This window comes from Geotrypetes seraphini, chromosome 3, assembly GCF_902459505.1.
Source record: "Geotrypetes seraphini chromosome 3, aGeoSer1.1, whole genome shotgun sequence".
In the NCBI taxonomy this organism is placed as follows: Eukaryota; Metazoa; Chordata; class Amphibia; order Gymnophiona; family Dermophiidae; genus Geotrypetes; species Geotrypetes seraphini.
Genome location: NC_047086.1, coordinates 256,236,382 through 256,258,732, shown reverse-complemented (window position 1 = coordinate 256,258,732; position 22,351 = coordinate 256,236,382).

Sequence of the window (22,351 nt, the reverse complement as noted above, 5' to 3'; positions counted from 1 at the left end):
TTTATTTCGATTTCTATCATTTCATCAACTTATTCACCTTTATCCACATATTTATTCACACCTTAAAGAAGTCAAGCAAATTGGTGAGGCAAGATCTCCCTCTGCTGAACCCATCTTGACTCTGTATCATTAAATCATGTTTGTCTACATGTTCCACAATTTTATTTTTTATAATTGTTTCTACCATTTTGCCCGGCACTGAAGTGAGGCTTATCGGTCTGTAATTTCCCAGATCTCCCCTGGAGCCCTTTTTAAAATTCAATCTTCAGGTACTATAGACAATTTTAGTGACTAGTTACAGATCACTAACAGCAGGTCAGAAATTTCATGAGTTCTTTTAGTACCCTGGGATGCATTCCATCCAGTCCAGGTGATTTATCACTTTTTAACTCGCATTTATCACATTTTAGCACGCGTTATTCCGCGCGTTATGGCCCTAATACACCTTTGTAAAAGGAGCCCTTAGTTTAAAGTGGCCACAATTTCGTACTTATCATGGTAGGGAACCTTCAATCTATCAAAATATTTATTAAGCGGCAGATACATTGTATACTAAAACTGCCCTTACCTTTTCTGCTAACTTTTTAAAGAAAGTGGTCAGCAAGCTTTCTGATTTCTTTTGGAAAAAATCTTTCTATAGCTTTCTATAAATTTAGAGTGAGCATTTGGATATCATTAATTCAGCTTTCCAAACTGTTTTCTATATCATTATATGTTTTGGCAAAGCAGTTTCTGACTATAAAATTGCATAGATCAGCGCAGTCTTCAGTTTCTCTAACACTCTATCAAATTTTAGAATTGTGCCCTTCACAGCATTTTGAAAATTGGAGATTGCATTAAAAACTAAATGGAGGTTAGACACTTTGGCCTGGATTCTCTACACAGTGTCATTATTGGCGGTCACCTTAAAAGCGGCCACAAATCGTGTGCCAATCATGCAACGGCGTCGTTTAGCGAATCATGTCTTCAGGAACGGTAGGCAGTGGAAATACAGGCCAGGGTTTTCAAGGCTTTATTTTCCGGCACCTATGTTTGCCGTGAATCTTGCCTACAGAGCCACTGTATGCAGGGCCGGATTAATGGGTAGGCCCAGTAGGCACATGCCTAGGGCCTGAAGTTGTCAGGGGGGCCTGCTGAAGAAACAAAGAGGACTCAGGTTATTTTTGTTTTGTTTATTTTCGACAATGCGGGCGGTACCCCCTCTTCCCCCCCCCCCCCGGTAAGATCGGAAGTGCTGGGAGATCGACAACGCTGGGCCCCCCGCATTGATGGCTACATGTCCAGAATGTGACGTCAGAGGGTGGAGGACTGGCAGACGCGGGGAGTTGCTGTAAGGTCCCGTGATGACTGCTTTTGCCGGCTCTGATCAGAGAAAAAGTAAGTGACGTCAGAGAGGAATAGTCTGGCAGATGCAGTCATTGAAGGAACTTGCAGCAACTCCCTGCATCTGCCGGTCCACTCCCTATGACGTTACTTACTTCCTGAGCAGAGCCGGCAGCTAAAGTCATCGCAGAACCTTGCTTTACAGAATTGGTTAGTTTGGAGGGAGAGAGAAAGAAGCATAGAAGTTTGGTAGAGGGAGAGAAAGGGGGCAGGGTGGAATGGAAGGGTAGTGGAGGGAGAGAATGGGGAAGATGCTGATGCAATTAGTGTGCAGGGAGAGAAAGACATAAGGGGAAGGATACTGGAGGGAATTGGGTTGGAGGGAAAGAAAGGGGGCAGATGCTGATGGAAGTGGGGGGTGAAGGGAAAGGAGAGAGAGAAATAAGGAGAAAGGATATGGATGGAATTGGGTTTGAGGGAAAGAACGAAGGCAGGTGCTGATGTAATTGGTGTGCAGGGAAAGGGTGGAGAAACATAAGGGAGAAGGATACTGGGTGGAATTGAGTTGGAGGGAAAGAAAGAGGGGCAGATGCTGATGCAAGTGGAGGGAAGGGAGAGGAGAGAGTGAAATGCCAGACCATGGGGATGTGGGAGAGGGAAGGGAAGGAGAGGAGAGAGATGCCACACCAGGGGGGGAGCGAAGTGAAGTAGATGGATGCCACACCAATGGGCAGGAACTTCTAAGCCTTTCACTCTCAATTATGGCATTCCCCAAAGATCCATTTTATCCCCATTATTGTTCAATATTTTTCTATCACCCTTACTAAGTCTATGTCAATGAATAGGCTTTACGACTTACACATATGCTGATGACATTCAACTTTTACATCCCTTAAATCCAGAAAATACAGAGGAAATACTTGAGGTCAACAAAAAACTAGAGATAATCAAAGACTGGTTTAATTACAACATGCTAGTTTTAAATATACAAAAAACAAAAGCTTTACTTTTCCCATGGAAACAGGGAATAATCTTGAGTACTCCCTTCACCATTAACAACATTTAGCTGGATTTAGTAACATCTTTAAAAATACTTGGTGTCATTATTGATGATAAATTCTCCTTTCACGAACACATAAGTAATACCGTTAAATTTTGCTTCTATAGACTACGTATGATTTGCTCAATTTCTAAGTTTCTTCAGCCTAAATCATTAAATATCTTAATACACTCCCTTATTATCACTAAACTTGATTACTGCAATTCATTACTAATAAACATTACCCAAAAAGAAAAGAAACATCTTCAAATAATTCAAAATACAGCCGTTAAACTTATGCATAATGGTAAAAAATATGATCACATTACTCCTTTTAATTAACTCACACTGGCTTCCAATCAATCACCGTATCACCTTTAAAATATTACTCTTAGTATTTAAAACTCTATCCACCAACGATCTGAAATTTATTAATAGAATGCTTATTCCCTACAATACACCATGTTCACTCCATTCTACAGCTCAAAAGCTCTTAATAGTCCCTTCTTTGAAAGTGATCGGAACCAGACTCCATGATATGTTTTCAGTGATGGTCCCCCAACTCTGGAACACTTTACCTCAATATATAAGAGAGGAAAAGGACCTTAGTCATTTTAAAAATAACTTAAAAAGCTTTCTTTTTAAAGATGCTTTTAATCTTTAATTCACATTTAAGCAGTGAAGTAGTGGCCTCCGAAATATACACTTTGCCCTCCTTTGTGTTCTTTCCATTCATGGTTCTCTTTTTCTTCTTCAAAGCACTAATTTTGTAACTTTATCCCTTCACTCCTTGTATATCAATTTTGTCTGTAAGTTTGTCGGTCTAGCCCATTATATGCAAATTTTAAATAGTATATCTAAATTTATGTTTATTTTTATTTTATTGTAATTCGCTTAGTAAATTTCGAATAAGCGATTCATCAAATTATAATAAAACTTGAAACTTGAAGGGAGAGGCAGACAGTTTCTAGAAGAGGCATAGAAAGAGAGCAGATGCCATATGGAAGAGGCAGAGAGAGGTAGAGAGTGGATGGAAGGAAGAGAATGATGAGAAGATGAGGAAAGTAGAAACCAGACAACAAAGGTAGAAAAAATGTATATTTTATTTCTTTTTGCTTTAGGATACAGTATTATTGTAGCTGTGTTGATAATCATTTATTATTAGAAAATAGAAATAAGGTGATCCTGTTTATTGGACTAATTTTAATACATTTTTTACTAATTCAGAGACCACAACTCCTTTCCTCAGGTCAGAACAGGGATACTGTAACAGCAGTATAGTTTACTGATCTGAAGAAAGAGGTTTTAACCTCTGAAAGCTAAGTGAGAAATGTATTAGTCCAATAAAATGGTGAAAGATGGCACTGGCAAGCCAATTTGCATATCAGCAATGAGTCAGAAGTGTTTTTTGTTTCTTGTGTATTGCCTATGTTTCGATGATTCAACCATGAGGGGCTAGCGAAGAGCCAATGACAAGTTGGCACCTGTTCACAACATATACGGCAATACATAAGAGCATAAGTGTGTTATAATGTGACACAATATCAAATAAAATAGAGTACCAGTTGTGTGTAAAGCAGAACACACCTACAGAGCAAACACCTGAAGACCACATAACTGAGACTACAGTATGCGAAACATCCTTCAGGAGAGATTTGGTAAATGACAATACAGGAGTAAAGCATTCCACATATTGAAAAAAATATTTTTCTTCCATTATTTGGATTTTATAACACATTGTCATACCATATTATTTTGAGGAAAACAAAATATTGTAATAAAGTGGTCTTATTCTGATCATATAGCATGACTATTTTAATGGTACCAGAGAAGGGAATGGTCATTTGTGCTAACTGCCATCTTTTGTTATCCACTGAATGGGCATTTAACTCTTTTTGTTTCAGGCTTTCCATGGTAGGAAGGCGGATGGGATAGGTTCATTCAGAATTTCAAGTTAGGAAATGCATTTTAGTTCAGGCCATATTTTAATAGTTGTTAGATCCAGCAAAATTAATCATATCATGCTACATTTCTTCCTTCTCCGTTCCTCAATCACTGGCCTTCTCTCTCTTCCTTTTATATCTTCCCTAAGCCCTTTGGTCTCCCATATTTACCCCTTTCCTTTCCACACCAGTACTCTTTCTCCTCCCAGCCCCAATGGCAACCCAGACTCAGAGACTGCTCATACTACACAGGAGCCAAGGGTGGGGCAGGTTTGTCTTCAACTGGCCGGACACTGAGGCTACACCATGATCACCCAAATGTCTAATCTCAGTTTATATTCAAGTCAACCATCCCCCCCCCCCCATTTTTGTAGGGAAAACGGTGGCCTCAGTTTATTTTTGGATCGGTTTATATTTGAGTATATACGGCATTTCTTTGCCAACATAGGTAAAATTGTCAGTGACAGACTGCTGCACTTGCCTTCTCCATTGGCACCAAACAATCAATGTCAATAAAAATTAGTGCTAAGCATATTCATAAGAGTTGGGCACTACTTATAGAATAGTATTTGGTGCACAGATCTTGGCCCAGTTTTAGGTATGAGGATTTGCACTAGCTAAAACCTGGTGTCAATTCTTGCACAAAACAAACGCAAGTAGTGTCTCACTTCCGGTTCACCATACAATTGTTTCCCACGTATTCACCTTTATAGGACCCCCAGGGACCCCTGAAGAAGACTTTTTGTCGAAACGCAGACTGTGTTGGGTCCTGTATCCCTAGCGGACTAGATCCTTTAAGGCTTTTATGTGGATGAAAATATTTTATGTGGATGATTTTGGTGTAACTTTGGAACTTTGACTCTTTCAAATAAAGTCCATTTAGGAACATCGTCACTGCATAGAGGTTTTTTGGTCAATTCTTGCACCTAATTTAGGTCTGGATCGCCCTTATTCTTTAACACTGCAGACAAATGTCAGGAACATCCCTGATCCACCCATGTATCTCCTAAGCTGCACCACCCTTTTCAGATCTGCGGTTAAAATTTATGCACGGATCCCAGCACCTAAAGATGCAACTGTCAATTTAAATGAATGCCAATTACTGCCAATAATGGATTATTAGCACCCAATTATCAGTATTCATTTAGCAATTAAATTGGACATGGAAATTGGGCACATGCCCAAATCTGTGTGTGTAATTTGGAGCATCATATATAGAATTAAGGGGAATAGGTCTCTTAAAAATTATCTTGTATGAAAGTAGGCATGGTGCAATTAGGCATGGACTTGTATGAGACATTAGAGTAGGCGTGTTCAGAAGAGCTGGTTGGGTGATGTTCAGTTGGCACATGAATTATTCAAGTACTTTATACAATATGCATGTATGGACATTTATGATGTGTTAGCATTAATGCTTGCTTTCAAGCAAGCTTATATATTGACCTTTGTAATCTGTCATTTTCGGAGGACTTCTGTTAATATTTGATAAAGACACATAAGGCCTTTATATAAAATGATCTTCTCTATGGATACATTTAGACTCCTAACCCTTCCTTGTAATAGATAGATACATTCTGGATAGACACTGATGTATTTGTTCAGAATGGATGCATTTTGCAGCCTTGCAGTGAGGGGATGAAGTTCTGACTGTGAGTTTTGCATGTGCCACTGTGCTTGTCAGAGCCAAGGGTGGGGCAGAGATAAAGGCTCCCTTATGATTGGAGAGGGCAGCATTCTTTCTGCTGCTCACTCCCCTTGAGTCAATCAGTTAGGAAAAGGGATGGGGACTTGTTTACTGTCTTTTTGTAGTTTCACAACCACACTTAAAGCGGTTTACACACAGGTACTTCAAGCATTTTTCCCTATCTGTCCTGGTGGGCTCACAATGTATCTAATGTACCTGGGGCAGTGGAGGATTTAGTTACTTGCCCAGGGCCACAGGGTTTGAGCCCACAACCTCAGGGTGTTGAGGCTGTAGCTCTAGCCACTGCACCATATTCTCCTCAATTGAGCATCACTGTCCCTGAAACAGCTATACTAATACACCTGTATTGTTCAGACAGCTGATTACATGAGTACTGCAATACCAGTACCTTCCTGGTTTTTACCCTAACATTTAACTGTGAACTGCTATATACGTCTGAGGCTGTTTTAGCATTTAAATGAAAGGATAATGCTATTTTATTGGATTACATTAAACACGTTATAAATGTATACCATCTGTATGAAATCTCTCTGGGTTTAAGGGGAGAACATGAGAATACACTAGTTAAAATAGACTATAACACAAAAAGGCAGAACCAACAGACTTTTGCAAATTAATGTGCTTCATCAGTGCTTATGATCAGACACCTGCTGGGAGTCCTGTAGAGATGTGAACTAAAGTTCCAAGACTAGAAGAATCTCAGAGAAACAGAAATGCAAATTCATTGGTTTTTTCCTGACCTTTAGTGCTAAGTTAAAATCTAGTATTGCTACATAGATAAACAACATCACAACCCTAAGGAAGAGATATAACAACAAACATATGTTAGGGGAAAAGAGACAAGAAATACACTCCCAGGAAAGGCAGATTTTCATTTCAAATGTTAAATGTATGGTTGAAAATCTGTAAAACAAAAAGAATTGACCCCAAAATATCCACAAAGAAGAAAATCCAGAGAAAACCAAAAAAACTCTGGAGTGACGATATTCCCAAATGGACTTTATTTAAAAGTATCAAAGTTCCAAAGGTACACTAAAATCATCCACATAAAATAATTCCATCCACATAAAAGTAAATCATCCACATAAGAGCCTTAAAGGACTTAGTCCGCTAGGGATATAGGACCCAACATGGTCCGCGTTTCGACAAAAAGTCTTCTTCAGGGGTCCCTGGTTGAAAATCTGGGCAGCTTGATTGCATGGAGCATAGCAAAACCCAAGCAAAAGAGAGGACTTGCACATGATTTACATCCTGCTTAGCTCTTAAGCTTATGGCTGATAGGAGAGGGTCTTAAAGTGGAGAGAATCAAAAAGCAAGGCATAGCAACTAGAATCATTAAAAGTCAGGATCATAGAAGTCTGCAAGCTAGGCACCTAGGAGAGCTAAAACTGGAAAGGAAGGAACCCTCTCCCAATGAGGGAAGGGAATTAGAGCACTGGAACTTTGGTGTATGGAGATGAGGTCCAAGGTTGTCATCCCAAGAGCTGTGTGAATGTGGACTATTGTTTTTCCCTAGGAGGGATATGGATCAAGAGGAAGAGGGGCAATAATAATAATAATAACAACTGTATTCTTCTATACCGCCACAGTCAAATGACTTCTAGGTGGTTCACATCGAAGAAGTCTGGACAATCAGCAAATTACAGTATGCAAGAAGTGAGGGTACAACTTATTATATAAGAAATAGATAAAAGGAAAATATGAATCTTAAGTATGTAGTATAGATCTCATGTATGCAACCCAAGGAATAAAGTTGGACAATCTGCGAATTTTAGGATAGAGCTGGACAATAAGGCGAATTGCAGGATGAAGCGAATTACTGGATAAGCGAATTACAGAATAAAACTGTAGTATATAAAGGGGACAAAGGTTATGTACAAAATCAGACATAACAGGTCATACAGAGGCATGAAGTAAAAATAATATATAAAATTATTATGCAATGATGTGATACTGTATATTTAGTTATTTATTTATTTACTAGTCTTTAAGCCCGTTACATTAACGGGTGCTAGAATAGATGTGTGTGTCTATCTTTCTTTCTTTCTCTCTCTCTCTCTCCTTGGCCGATTTCTGTCTGTCTGTCTTTCTTTCTTTCTTTCTGTCTCTCTCTTTCCTCGGTTGTCCACCACCACCCCTTGCCTGCTCCCCCTGTCCAACAGTAGCCCTTCTTCCTTTCTTTTACCTCCCCTGTGTCCAGCAGCACCCCTTCCCTGCTCCCCCTGTCCAGCAGCAGCCCTTCTCCCTTTGTTTTACCTCCCCCTGTCCAGCAGCACCTCTTCCCTGCTCCCCCTGTCCAGCAGCACTCTTTACCTGCTCTCCCTATCCCTCTTCCCTGCTCCCCCTGTCCAGCAACACTCTTTACCTGCTCCCCCTGTCCCTTTTCCCTGCTCCCTCTGTTCAGAAGCACTCCCTACCTACTCCCCCTGTCCCTCTTCCCTGCTCCCCCTGCAGCTGACTTCCTGGTGTCTTTGAACTGCTGATGCTCCTCTTCAAAGCAGCCTGCTGAGGATCGCAGCCGGCTGTAGCGAACCTCGCAGGCCGCTCTGCACCTCTGACGCAATCGTGTACATCAGAGGGAACGTGCTACCAAGGTGCAGAGCGGCCTGCGAGGTTCCCTACAGCCGGCCGCGATCCATAGCAAGCTGCTTTGAAGAGGAGCAGCGCTGTCGGCATTCGGAATTTGGCACGGAGGGACACAGCACTGAGGCAGCTATCACAAAATCCTAAGGGGTCATTTTACAAAGGTGCAGTAGTGGTTTAACGCGCGGAATGCTGCGCGTTAAACCGCCTGCCGCGCTAGTACCTAACACCTCCATGGACGAAGCATTAGGATTTTAGGCTGCCGCTGGGGTTAGCGCGTGATGAAATGTCCGACACGCTAACCCCCATAGCGCGCCTTGATAAAAGGAGCCCTAAGTGTGCATGCGCGCTTAGGGTTTTATTATAGAGGATTTAAGTATTTATATACCACTTATAGCTTAAGTGGTTTACATTCAGCTACTCAAGAATTTTTCTCTATCTGTCCTGGTAAGCTCACACTGTATCTAATGTACCTGGGGCAATGGAGCATTAACTGACTTGCCTAAGGTAACAAGGAGCAGTGTGGGGTTTGAGCCCACAATCTCAGGGAGCTGAGACTGCAGCTTCAACCACATACTCCCCAATACTAAGAGAAAAACTGACAATACTGACAGAAAGCATTGATATTATAGCATCATAGGTATATATTTTTGTTTCCTCTTTGTTGATGTTCTAAGGTGCAACACAGCTGTTTCATTGCACTACCTATTTATAGAGAACTAGTCTTTAAGCCCGTTACATTAACGGGTGCTAGAACATATGTGTGTGTGTCTGTCTTTATTTCTTTCTCTCTCTCTCCTTAGCCGCTTTTTTCTTTCTGCCTTTCTTTTTCCTTGGCTGTCCATCACCACCCCTTGCCTGCTCCCCCTGTCCATTTTCCCTTCCTTTTACCTCCCCTGTGTCCACCACCACCCCTTTACTGCTCTCCTTATGCAGCAGCAGCCCTTCTCCCTTTGTTTTACCTCCCCCCTGTCCAGCAGCACCTCTTTCCTTCTCCCCCTGTCCAACATTAGTCCTCCGTTCCTTTTCTTCAACCCCCTGTCCATCAGCATCTCTTTCGTTCTCCCCCTGTGCAACAGGTGCTAGAGTAGACGACTGTTTTTTTTTTCTTTTCTCTCTCTGTGCTTGGATGCTGTCTGTCTGTCTGTCATTCTTTCTGTCTGTGTCTCTGTCTTGCGCCATGCCTGCCTATCTCTCTGTGGCCCCCTTCTCTTCCCCGGCATGATTGGTGTGTGCCCCCAGAACACCCTTCCTCCCAAAGCAGCCCCGTTTCCCAATGCCCCTGCCCCCTTTTGTGCCATGCCTGCCTGCTCCGTGGCCCCTTTCTGTTTCCCCCCTATGATTGCTGTCTGGCCCAGGAAACCCCTCACCCCAAAGTAGCCCCCTTTCCCTCTCCCCTTGTTGAGCCATGCCTGCCTGTTCTGTGATCCCCTGCCCATGATTGCTATGTACCCCCAAAGCAGCCCCTTTCCCTCTTCCCCTGCTTGCCTGCCATGCCTGCCTGCTCCCTGTGCATCAGCATCAGCATTTCCCTCCCCCTCACCTGTTCCTTCGTAGCAGCATGGAGATAAAACGGCTCCCTTAGTTCTTTGCTGGATTTTTTTTTAAGTTTAAAGATGCCTACGCGCCTCCTCTCACGATCCGGCCTGCGTCGGAAGCCTTCTCTGACACAGGCCGGGATCATGAGAGGAGCCACGGCGGCAGTTTTAAACTTAAAAAAAAAATGCAGCGAACTAAGGGAGCCGTTTTCAAAGCCGCCGCCGCGGCTCCTCTCATGAGCTGCACTTATATTATGTCGGAAGATGAGAGAGGAGCCGCGGCGATGGCGGCAGATTTCAAATTAAAATAATTTATGCGGCCAGCCGGCTCCCTCGAAACCCTCCCCCCCTTTCCCTTCCCGCGGTCCGTCTGGCTGCGTTGTTCTCTCCCTCATTCTCAAACCGTCCGTGCCAGCTGAAGTGGGAGTGGGGGGACTCAGCACCGGCTGGGCGACTCGAGCCGCCGGCCCCCAGGAGCTCGAGGCCGACGGCGGACATGGCTTGCGTTGCCGAGTTTGGTGACGTACAACCCGCGCATGCGCACTAAAAAAAACCCAACAGATCAGGGAACACGTTTTTTTTAGTGCGCATGCGCGGCCTAGCATTTTATTATATTAGATGTATGCTGCTGTAATCACCATCTTTCAAATAAATGCCAATGGCTTTAAACTTGTCATTCAAAAACTAAATAGCAGAAATATTCATGCAAGGTAGAATATATCTTAAAACATGACTACATGAGAATGTCTGGTCTATGATTATGTGCTAGCCTACCCAGAATGAAAAATTCACTTGGTCTCTGTTTTTGGTAATGGGTCTTTAGCCATGATGCTTAAGGACATCATAAAGATTCCTCCAAATATGATTTAAGTTGATTCAAAGCTATTTTTTTCTCACTAGTGCTTGACGATAGCTTACTTAAAACTAATCACTGCCTTTATGGAAACATCATAAAAAAATAAAATAAAATTACAGTAAACATTCAATGAAACCAGTTAAGTTGGAGTGCAGCTGGTAAAGCAAAAGCATTTTATGGCCAAAAAAAAATTCCACAAATTTGCTTTGAGTTTCCTCATGAGAGCTTTTGAAGTTTAAAGTTGTCATATTTGCCATTGCGAATTTATGGTGTGCCATTCTTAAAACCTAATTTCCTCAAGAAAGCTTAAACCAAAGTAATTTTTAAGACAGGGAGCATCTTTATGCCAATTACCTGGTGATAAACTGCTACACATTGAACTAAATTGTAAATAATTTAAAAACTGTCTAGTATGTTTTTTCCCTTGTTTTCTCTTAATGCACTCTGGCTATTTCTTTTAGAATTTGTCATGCTCTCGCAGACTTTAGCATACAGGAATGCTGCAGAAAGGTAATTTGGATTTGACTTTTCAGCCTCAAAACATTTTTAATAGCTAGTGAAGGAGAGATCAATGCTATTAGCAACTGAGAAAAGGAAAGAACAGCCTACTACTATGTCTTGTGATAAGGATTTTTCAACAATATATTCATAACAATATCTCTAAACAACCCTGAAATAATAAGTAATAGAAAAATGAACCTGCAAAACAGGACCAGGAAATGCACAGGAACAGCTGCCACTTGACAATCTACGGTATTTAAAGCCAAGAGGAATAATGTGGTGCATCTGTTTACTTTTGAAGTGGGATTCATTTGTGTAGACAATGGCAAAAAAGAGAAACAATTTTCAATCACTTATATACTGGAAAAGTTTAATTGAAAAACAAAAACAATGTGCTGTGTGAGTGGGGGAGGGGGGGGAGAGAGGTGCATCTCCCATTGTATGCAAACCTTTTCATGCATATTGATTAGAGATATCCTAATTATTTGGGCTGTTGGCATCCCTTGAGGACTAGGAGTGAAGACCAAGGGTATATCTAGTCTTCATATTCATACTTGCCTGTTGCACAGGCACTGATATTGCTTGAACTGTGGTTGTCTCTGGCACTGTTATCATTAAGAGTCTACCCTATGCACGCCGGAATTCCGACACTGGTTTGGCTCCTATAGTATTCATTAAGGTGTAGATTCCCTATACGGCACCAATATTGGCAGCCGCCAATTGCATGTCCATCATGTGACGGTGCCATATAAAGAATCACACCTCTGGGAAAGATAGGCACCAGAAATGTAGGCCAGGGTTTTCCAGGCCTACATTTCTGGCGCCTATCTTTGTCATGAGTCGTGCCTACAAACGCACTTTAAGCTGCCTAATGCCACTTCCAGCATTAGCCATGCCCACAATGGCATTAGGTAGCCTAAAGCGCCAATGGAGGCACGATTGTTTTAGGCACCAGTAGGTGCCTTGAAACTCAGTTAAAAATGGCACTTTTTATTGAGTTTGAGCACCTACCAGTGCCTATAAAATTGGCGCTGTTTAGAGAATCTGGGCCTAAAAGTCTCTTCCAGATTTCAACTATTGTCTATCACTCCACGTTTTCTGCTGAACAAATCATATTTTGCTTTACTTGGCATCCACTTTCTATCAAGTAGAATCCCTTTTTAGACCCTGCTCCAAATCTCTTGCCTTCTACTCCTCTTTTAGAAATTAGCATTCTTTTCCTACTCTGTTCAATCGCTTTCTTAGATTGTAAACCACTTAGACGTATCTAGTACAGAACTTGTGGTATACAGATATAATTAAATGTAAATGTTTCCATGGTAAAGAATCCTATCATTTAACGTTATACTTTTATGATGCCTCCTTGTTCTTTAGCATTTCATTGAATGGAAAATATAATCTGGTACATTATTGAAGCCTAATAGATATTTGAATGCTATTATTATATCTCTCCTTCTAAAACAGTTGTTCTCAGCCCAGACCTCAGGACAAACTTAACCAATCAGGACTTCAGGATATCCACAATGAATATAGATGAGTGGAAGAATGGCCTAGTGGTTAGAGCTGTCGGTTCAAACCCAGCAGTATTCCTGGTGACCCTGAACAAGTCACTTAACACTCCATTGCGCCAGATACATTAGTCAGATTGTAAGCCCACTGGGACAGATAGGAAGTTCCTGAATGTAAACCACTTAAGTAGTGTATAAATACTAGAACAAATAAATATAATGGAGATAGTACAAGGGACCATTGAAAAGTTCTCAGCCCAACCAACAAAGTCAGGGCAGTCCATCAAGGGCTATACACTTTTCCACTTTTTTTCATTCCATATTTTTCTGATGGAATGAAAAAAGGGGACAATTGTTGAACTAAGTGCGTAGCCCTCTATGGAGAGTGCTCCAAATTTGTTTGTTGAGCTTAGAACTTTTCAACAGCCCCTCAAACTTGTATGTGAAAATTTATCTCATGTATATGTATTGTGGATATCCTGAAAACTTAACTAGCTGGGTATATCACTGTAGCTGAAAAGACTATCTTATTTTGTTAAGTGCAAATCTGCAGAAACAAAATTTTATGTTTTGACATTGTTTGAACCATATCCATATCATTCTCTTCTTAGCTGGACTGAGAATTTTTCAGCACCCCCTCATATGTGGGTGCTGGCAATGAATATTAGGCTGGCATCTGCATTAATGTTTTATAAATCTGGTCTCCCGATCCTCCTCCTTCCTTCCACCCTCTCTCCAGCCTGCAGACAAGAAGGTCCCTAATGGAATGCCCCCACTTCCAACCGCGTAGCTTTCTATGTATCCCTTCTTGATATTTCCTGTATCCCTGGTGGTCCATCGGTGGTTAATGGGGAGCAGTTCTTTACTCCTATCCCTTGTGGATCCATTTCAAAATGGCTGCCATGACCTCTCGCAGCAGCTTGCAGTACTAGGTCACAGCAGTCATTTTGGAACATTGCTGCAAGGGGCAGGAGTGAAGGAGCTCCGCTCCTAATGACTACTACTGGACCACCAGGGATACAGGTAGGCTCAGGGGGACCTACCCAGGTAGCTGGGGAGATTTGGGGAGAGGGGGAGCGTTCCAGGGTATCTTATTTTCCTTTGTCAGGGATAGAAGTAGGCTCATGGGACCAGATTTTTAAAAATTATTATGTAGATGCTGGACCATTATTCAGCTGGTACCCACATAATTCTTATGTGTGCCTCGGATGAATACCAGCTTAGCCTGTATAAGTTCTGGCACTCAGCCTACCTATACAGTATATAGCCTCCAGTATTTAGCGCAAGTGCCTAGACATGGTCTGACACTATATAATGGGAGCTAATTTTAGCTGATAATGATCAGCACTTAAAACAAATGCTGAATGTCATTAGCTGAATATCGGGGAGGAGGGACATTTCAAAATTATTGGGGTGGAAGAGAGGGAAAATATAATACAAATTGTTCCTCCCTTGACACAATAAAGGAACTTGCTCAATACTGAGGGTGATTAACACCCACAGAGCTGCCTCCTATGTCACACAGTCTTTGTGTTTACCAGGTGGAAATTTGGGCATTTACCAAAGGGTAAGTGCAAAAGTCTAGTAGACTTTAGTCAAAGTGTACCTACATATCTATAAGTTCTATTTAATTACACTTATAACACTCAAATCCTTGGCAAAAGTTGACAGATATATTTAAACTAAACTGTATTGTATTTCTTACCTTAAATGAACATAGTGAGAGAACATTTCAAGCAGTTGCTACATGTCATATGTACTGTGGCTGTGTCTATTTTTGCAGGTTTTACAATCTTTGTAGCCAATGAAAAGATATGTAATGGATGGTTTCAATCCATTTTAGAGCAGTAATTATTTTTGTACAAGAGATTTCTAAATGTCCTAGGAGGCTGAGCAATAAAATTACAGTAGTGGATGTGAGAAATGTGATAGCTTTGATAAACACTGCGATTATCTCAGTAGGAAGAGAGAGTACAAATGGTTTCATTCTGGCAGTATTTTCTCACACGGCGAAATCGAGTCTCCATTACAGGCAAATAAAAGAATGAAATAGATAAGAGGAAAAAAAAAAAGAAGAAAGAATAGAGGTTTTCATCCACTAAATCAGAAGTTTGGTGGCCACCACTAATAATTGAGAAACAAAAGTAATAGCAACAGAATATAGTGTGTGCTACCTGGAAAAGTCTCAGTTTATTAGAAATAAACATTTAGACATTTTCATGCAGTTATTCATAGTATGTAAAAATAGAGGCAGTATAGAAATTAAAAGTAGCAATTCTTTCAAAGTTCTTTGTCTTGCGCCCATGACAATTGAACACTGCTCAATTTGGCGCACTCTTTATAGAGAAGAGCTTAGCAATTATGCACTTGACTGTCAATTATCAGCACCAATAACCTGCATATTCGCTACTATTCTTTAAACTGGATGTGCCATTGTTCCTGGATTCTATATGTGATGACTAGAGTTTCTTGCATAAATCTGTGTACATTGGCAATTTGCATGTGGAACTTAATTGGTTAACAAGCCAATCAGCCCCCACAATTGCCACTTAACTAGCAATTAGCACTAATTAAAATTTAAGCACTCAACTTGCTAAGTGTACTCTATAAAGCTGAGCATGTACATTCTACAATGCGGATCTCTAAAGGGGGCATGATCAGGAGAGGGGCATGGGTTGGTTGTGGCATTCTTATAACTTGAGGAGATTCATCAATGGCTTGACACAAACAGATTAGCCCTCAATGTTAATAAATCAAACATCATGTTTTTTCCTTGGAAAGATAGTTCTAAAGTTTATTTTCCAGTTTTGATTAAAGGTACTGCCTTACAACTAATAAGTAATATCAAAATCTTAGGGGTGGTCTTTGATGAAAAACTGACTTACCATAATCATATTAGTAATATTGTTAAATCTTTCATTTACAGACTTCGCCAAATTCGTTCACTATCCAAATTTCTATGCCCAAAGTCTCTTAATATACTAATTTATTCCCTGATTATTTCAAAAATTGATTATTGTAATGCTTTACTTATGGGAATAGCTTAAAAAGAAATTAGACATTTGCAGATCATTCAAAATACCTCAATTAAACTCATAATGAAAACAAGGAAATTTGATCACATCACTCCTCTTAAGAAAGCACACTGGCTTCCAGTAGCACATCAAATTCAATATAAACTAAATCTACTTACTTTCAAATCCCTGTTATATAAAAACCCAGCTTTCATCTACAAGTTATTGATCCCTTATACCCCAATAAGATCACTGAGATCTATTGACTAACATCTATTAGTTACACCCTCACTTAAAGTTATTAATACACGGCGGCACTTTATCTTCTCTGTTACAGCTCCTCAAACTTGGAACTCCCTCCCTACTTATCTCAGAGAAGAAAAGAACTTAAATAAATTTAAAAGTAAACTTAAGAGCTTTCTTTTCAAAGACGCTTATGATAGTTAGGAGTCCCAGCCTATTTTTGCTTATTTTCATAAGGCTACTTCTTTTATTTCCCTCCTATTGTTTTTTACCATGAACGTCCTTCTTTCTATCATTATTATTGTATTTCATTAACCTGCCTTTCCCTTTGTTTTCCTTTTCTGTTTATTCTGTTAGTCGTTAATTTAATATGTTTTGTTCAGTGTCCATCTGTCTTTTATAACCCCTGTATTATCTGTAAATTGAATGATTTGTTCATCGCTTAGATATCTGAGTAAGCGATTAATCAAATACTTAATAAACTTGAAACTTGTGCATACTGCTATAGAATATGCCTGATCCACATCTAAATTAAGCATAGGCACCAGGTTTTAGTTGATATAAATGGCCATACCTAACTTATAGTTGCAGGAACAGGTGCTACCCGTATTCTATAAACCATGCCTAATTCGAATTGTGGTTTATAGAATAGCACTAGGCGTGTTTATGTTTTGGAACAGAATTTATTGGCACCATACTGTATATAGTATTAGCTCCTTAGGCATCAGCTTATCAAATTGCCTTCATATGCCTAATCTTCAAGAGAATCAAAATAAATTTGAGTTTTATGATTATGTATCCAGCATATAACAGATGGTACTTTAAATGAACACTCAGTCTAGCGAGCAACTATTGGATCAGTAGAAATTTATATGACTCAAATATGATAATTTAGTGTAGTCCTTGATCCATGGTATTCCACTCAGGCTAGTAAATCTGAAACAATTTCATATGTGAATGAAAGGGAAGTTTCCCAATTGCTAGGGAATGCACAATACAATATGTTATCATTTGCATGTCTAAAACAGATGCAAAGGTATTGTCTCCTTATTACCAAGCAACATGTATGCTGGTCTACCACCTTGATTTCCTTTTCAACAAGCATTGAAGGAACTTGACTTATCAGAAATAGAACTAGAAAATATATATGTTCTCTCATAAAGTAAATTAGGAGAGACACCACCTAGAATTGGGATGAATAAATAAGAACAGAAAAGAATACACATCAGAAAAATGATATTGGAAAACAATTATAAAACCCCTCTCTTTTGCATCCTTATCCTATTTTAGTGCCACAGGTGGCTCTCTCTGGTTCAAATTTTGTTTCCCATGTTTGTCTTCATCACTTCCATTCAAAGTTAACAGCATAGCTTGGTTTTCAAAATGATTTAATGAATTCCCAGAGAATAGGCCCCCCTTGACAATCAGGTAGACAGGGATGAAGATTGTAAACTCCTACACTGGGGAATGAGCAACAAAGAATGTGATCTGGGCACTAATTCTAATTCCTGGAGGCTGATGTCCTCTGTCCTTGACGTTCCACTTTTTCCAAAGAAACTCTGCCAGCTTCTGCTGGATGTTTACTCTCCCAGAGCCCTAATCAGTCCCACTTCAGCACCTCCTTAGCCTCCAACAGGGTAGACACCCTCATGTTGATTCCATTAACTGTCAAGAAGACCAATCCGAATGGGAAAGTCCAACAATATCTTAGTAAAGTAGCAGCCACCAAATTCTGCATCAGCTCTACTTAGACCCCATTCCAGTTCACTGTGCTCTACTTAGACCCCATTCCAGTCCACTGTCCCCATGGTCTGAACCCTCTGCAACAGCCAATCTTTCAACGTGAAGCTTTGAAAGCATACCACAATGCCCCATGATCTGTCCTAAATATGGGGACCAAGAGCCCAATACACTCTCTCTCTCAGTAGGTCCAAGGCCCTGTCCTATAGTAGCCATATTGCCAACTGAGTCACTACCTCCTTTGCATCTACTATAATTTGATGTCTCAGGCAGGTCCAGCACCCATAAGTTGTTCCAACAGATGCAATTCTCCAGATCTTCAGTTTTATCAGTAAGGGCCTACAGCTCTGAATGCACATCCTCCAGTCTTTTCTGCCCCCCCCCCCCCCACCTCCTCCACTATATCCATCCAGGATTCAACCTCCTCCATATAGTTTTCCAGATCATAGAGGTCAATCTTCAACTACTGGATAGTGTCCTGAACATGCAGCTTCACCGATGCAATCTTTCATTTCACCTCTTCTACCCATGCTCTGAGATCCACTTTTGTCACTGAATCTAGCTGTACCATCACCACCATGGCAGGATCCATCGTTTTGGGATCTGTCGATGCACACTTCCATCGCCCCAATGTCACGTGGTCCCCGCACTCATGACTTCTCTCCCAACTCTGCAGTTCCCTTATCCACCTCCAATTTCTTCTTCATTGCCATCTCACTCTCCAAACCACCAACCAAATTCTCCCTGTTAAGAAAAACATATGTTGGACGGTGGAGTGGTGTATCTGAGACTTCTGATACATTTGGTTCAAATGAATTTGAGAGGCTGAATGAAATTTTATAACATCTTGGAGTAAAAAATGATAAGATCATAATTATTGCTCTAAGTATAAATAACAATTGAGATCATTAGGGATAACAACTGTAATTTTTGTGTTATGCATGTTTTATAAACCATCTAGACCACAGGTCTCAAAGTCCCTTCTTGAGGGCCACAATCCAGTCGGGTTTTCAGGATTTCCCCAATGAATATGCATGAGATCTATGTGCATGCACTGCTTTCAATGCATATTCATTGGGGAAATCCTGAAAACCCGACTGGATTGCGGCCCTCAAGGAGGGACTTTGAGATCCCTGATCTAGACATAGACGGTATATAAAATTTAAAAATAAATAATAAATACATGTGCACTTTGCTAAATTCTATTCTATAAAAATGCACGCATAAATCCTTTAGCATACAACTGAAAAATCAGCATGGCTATTGGAGGAGCATGGGCATGTCAGGGACATTCACTGAAAAAGTGTGCACTATCCATGTCTAATTTAGGCATGAGGATTTGCACCATGGTTCAGTTGGTGTAAATCCTCATGCGTAAAAGTTGGGTATGGATCCACGTGCTACCTACTATTCTATTAATGGTGCCCAGTTCAGAGTGCCACTTAAAGAATAGCCCTGAGTAGGCATTTTTTACAGCACCCAAATTTGGACATAATTTACTGAATGTAGTCCTTAGTGAATCCCCATTACCATGCACTAACTGGATAACACAGGATTACCACATGTGCTCTTACAGCCAACACACACAGGATTACCAAATGTGCCCTTACAGCCTGCACAGTAGGTGTTGGTAAGAGCTCCTGCAGTAATTCTTTTTAATGGCCACCTCCTAAGGGCAACATTTTTTTTTTGTCATCCTTAAAATGTTTTTAGTTTATAATCTTTTGTAAACTGGGTAGAACTCATGGTTACGCGGTTAAGAAGTATGATGTTATATTATGTTATTAGCGCAGAACCAATAATAGAAAGCAGAGATACCATAATCAGCAATTTCTGGCTATGGTGAGAATGACCTTAGTGCATGGGAAAAACCCATGTAAGGGTATGCTAAGGCCACTCTTTAATACAACTTTAAAGGACACCAATGTAGGAGCATAAATCCTTTGAATATTGGGTCTTTATCTGCCTTGACAAACTAAATGCCCTGTTATAAAATTTGCACCAATGTAGACAGTTTGAAAATGTGCCAACTGTCTCATTCCACATCTGCTTTGAGATTTAATAAACAAAATGAACCAGGGGAAACAAAACCACAAACTCAAAAGTACAGAACCAGAGTGGAATTGTCCCAATCAGAATGGTGCGCACCAAAGAAACTGTCCTTCAACTCATCTGATCAATTCAAATGCCTTTATTTATCCAAAATGAATTTATGAGATTTTGGATGAATAAAGGCATTTGAATTGATCAGATGAGTTGAAGGACACTTTCTTTGGTGTGCACCATTCTGATTGGGACAATTCCACTCTGGTTCTGTACTTTTGAGATTTAATACAACCATGGTGAAATATTTATTTGAAGATTGTTTTTTGCATCTTTTGTTTTCAGATGCCATCAAGCCACACAAAAAGAGTTAATTTATAAAGCTTTGCAGAATATTAGAAAAATATTGTATTGTATTGTAAACCATTTTAACAGGCTTATCACACAAGACTATCTTAAAGGTTCAGTAGTAAGTGAAATAAAACCAGCTGTGATGGAAATCTGGAACATTAGATTTTAAATTAAAAAGGTAAATTATTCATTAAAATCATATCATATTTCCTGTAAAGGAGAGTAATGAATGTTTTATAAAATATGGAAACCTGATAATTATTTATAAATTTATAACTGTATTATGGAAACTGCGCTAAACTCCAAAATACACTGCAAGTAACTATTCATATTATCTGCCAAGAATGTCATGTACTGGGCATGTCAATATAATTTTAATATTGTTTGAGTCTTTAAAAATATATTCTACTAGACAAAGCCACTAAAAGCAGCAAAGATTGGTTTTCATTTTATTATCTTCATTCATTTTATTATCTCCATACATTTTAGAAAGATGCATGTCTACTGTAGCTTAATAAAAGGGCTGGAATTTGCCGTTTCAAATCCTTGAGGGGCACAATCCAGTCGGGTTTTCAGGATTTCCCTAATGAATATGCATGAGAACTATGTGCATGCACTGCTTTCAATGCATATTCATTGGGGAAATCCTGAAAATCCGACTGGATTGCGGCCCTCAAGGAGGGACTTTGAGATCCCTGTCATAGAGCAATACAAGGGCATTATAACATTTTCAGTTTTGTTTTCCATTCCTTTCCTAATAATTCCTAACATTCTATTTGCTTTTTTAGCTGCCACCGCACATTGAGCTGAGAGTTTCAACGTATCCTCAACAATGACACCTAGATCCTATCTTTGGGCAGTGACTCCTAACATAGAACCCAGCATTACATAGCTATAGTTTCGGTTCTTCTTTCGCACATGCATCACTTTGCACTTACTCACATTAAATGTCATCTGTCATTTTGATGCCCAGTCTCACAAAGTCCTCTTGCAATTTTTCACAGTCCTCTTGCGTTTTAACAACTTTGTGTCATCAGCAAATTTAATTATCGTACTATTTATTCCCATCTCTAGGTCGGTGATAAATATGTTAAAAAGTAGCAGTCCCAGTCCCAGTAAAGATCCCTGGGGAACCCCACTATTTAAGATTCTCCATTCAAGAATATTGACCATTTAAACCTACTCTCTGTTTTCTATCTTTCAACCAGTTCTTAATCCATAATAGGATATTACCTCCTATCCCATGACTTTCTAATTTCCTCAGAAGTCTTACATGAGGTACTTTTGAAAATCCAAATGCACAATATCAACTGGGAAGTTGGTAATCTCTGCATATACTTAGTTCATGCACCCAAGCAAACTACTTTTGTTGTCCCACACTTGGTACACCATTGTCTGGGGCACATATCGAAATCAAGTTTGTTCTCTCTAGAAAGAACTTGGGATAAAATCCTTCTCACAATTCCATCCTTGAGAACAATTAACACCAGGCATAACACATTTTTCTCAGTCACAGCTCCTCAAATTTAGAACTTTTTACCAGCCCAGGTAAGAGAGGAAAAAACAGTGGGCAAGTTTAAAGGAAAATTAAAAAGTTATATATTCAGGGATGCCTTTGAATAATTCATCCCAAGTTTAGTCTGACATCGACTCAACGCAGGCAAGACACCATCAACATATTCCCTATGTTTTATCCCTTGTTCTTTTTCTTTCCTATATTGATTGTAGTTCCTTCCATTACTTTCCTCTCATTTGAAGTAAGTCAGTGTTTCCCCCATTATTATTGTACATCACTTTGAAATTCTGAAATAGTGATTTTATCAAATTTTAAATAAACTTGGAAACTTGGGTATACCATTAATAATATCTTAGGTACTGCGATACAGCTAAATTTTAAGCATATTATCTTGAAATCTTGTGCCCTGGCAGTGGACCTTCTGACTGAGCAGGTCAGATTCTTTGAT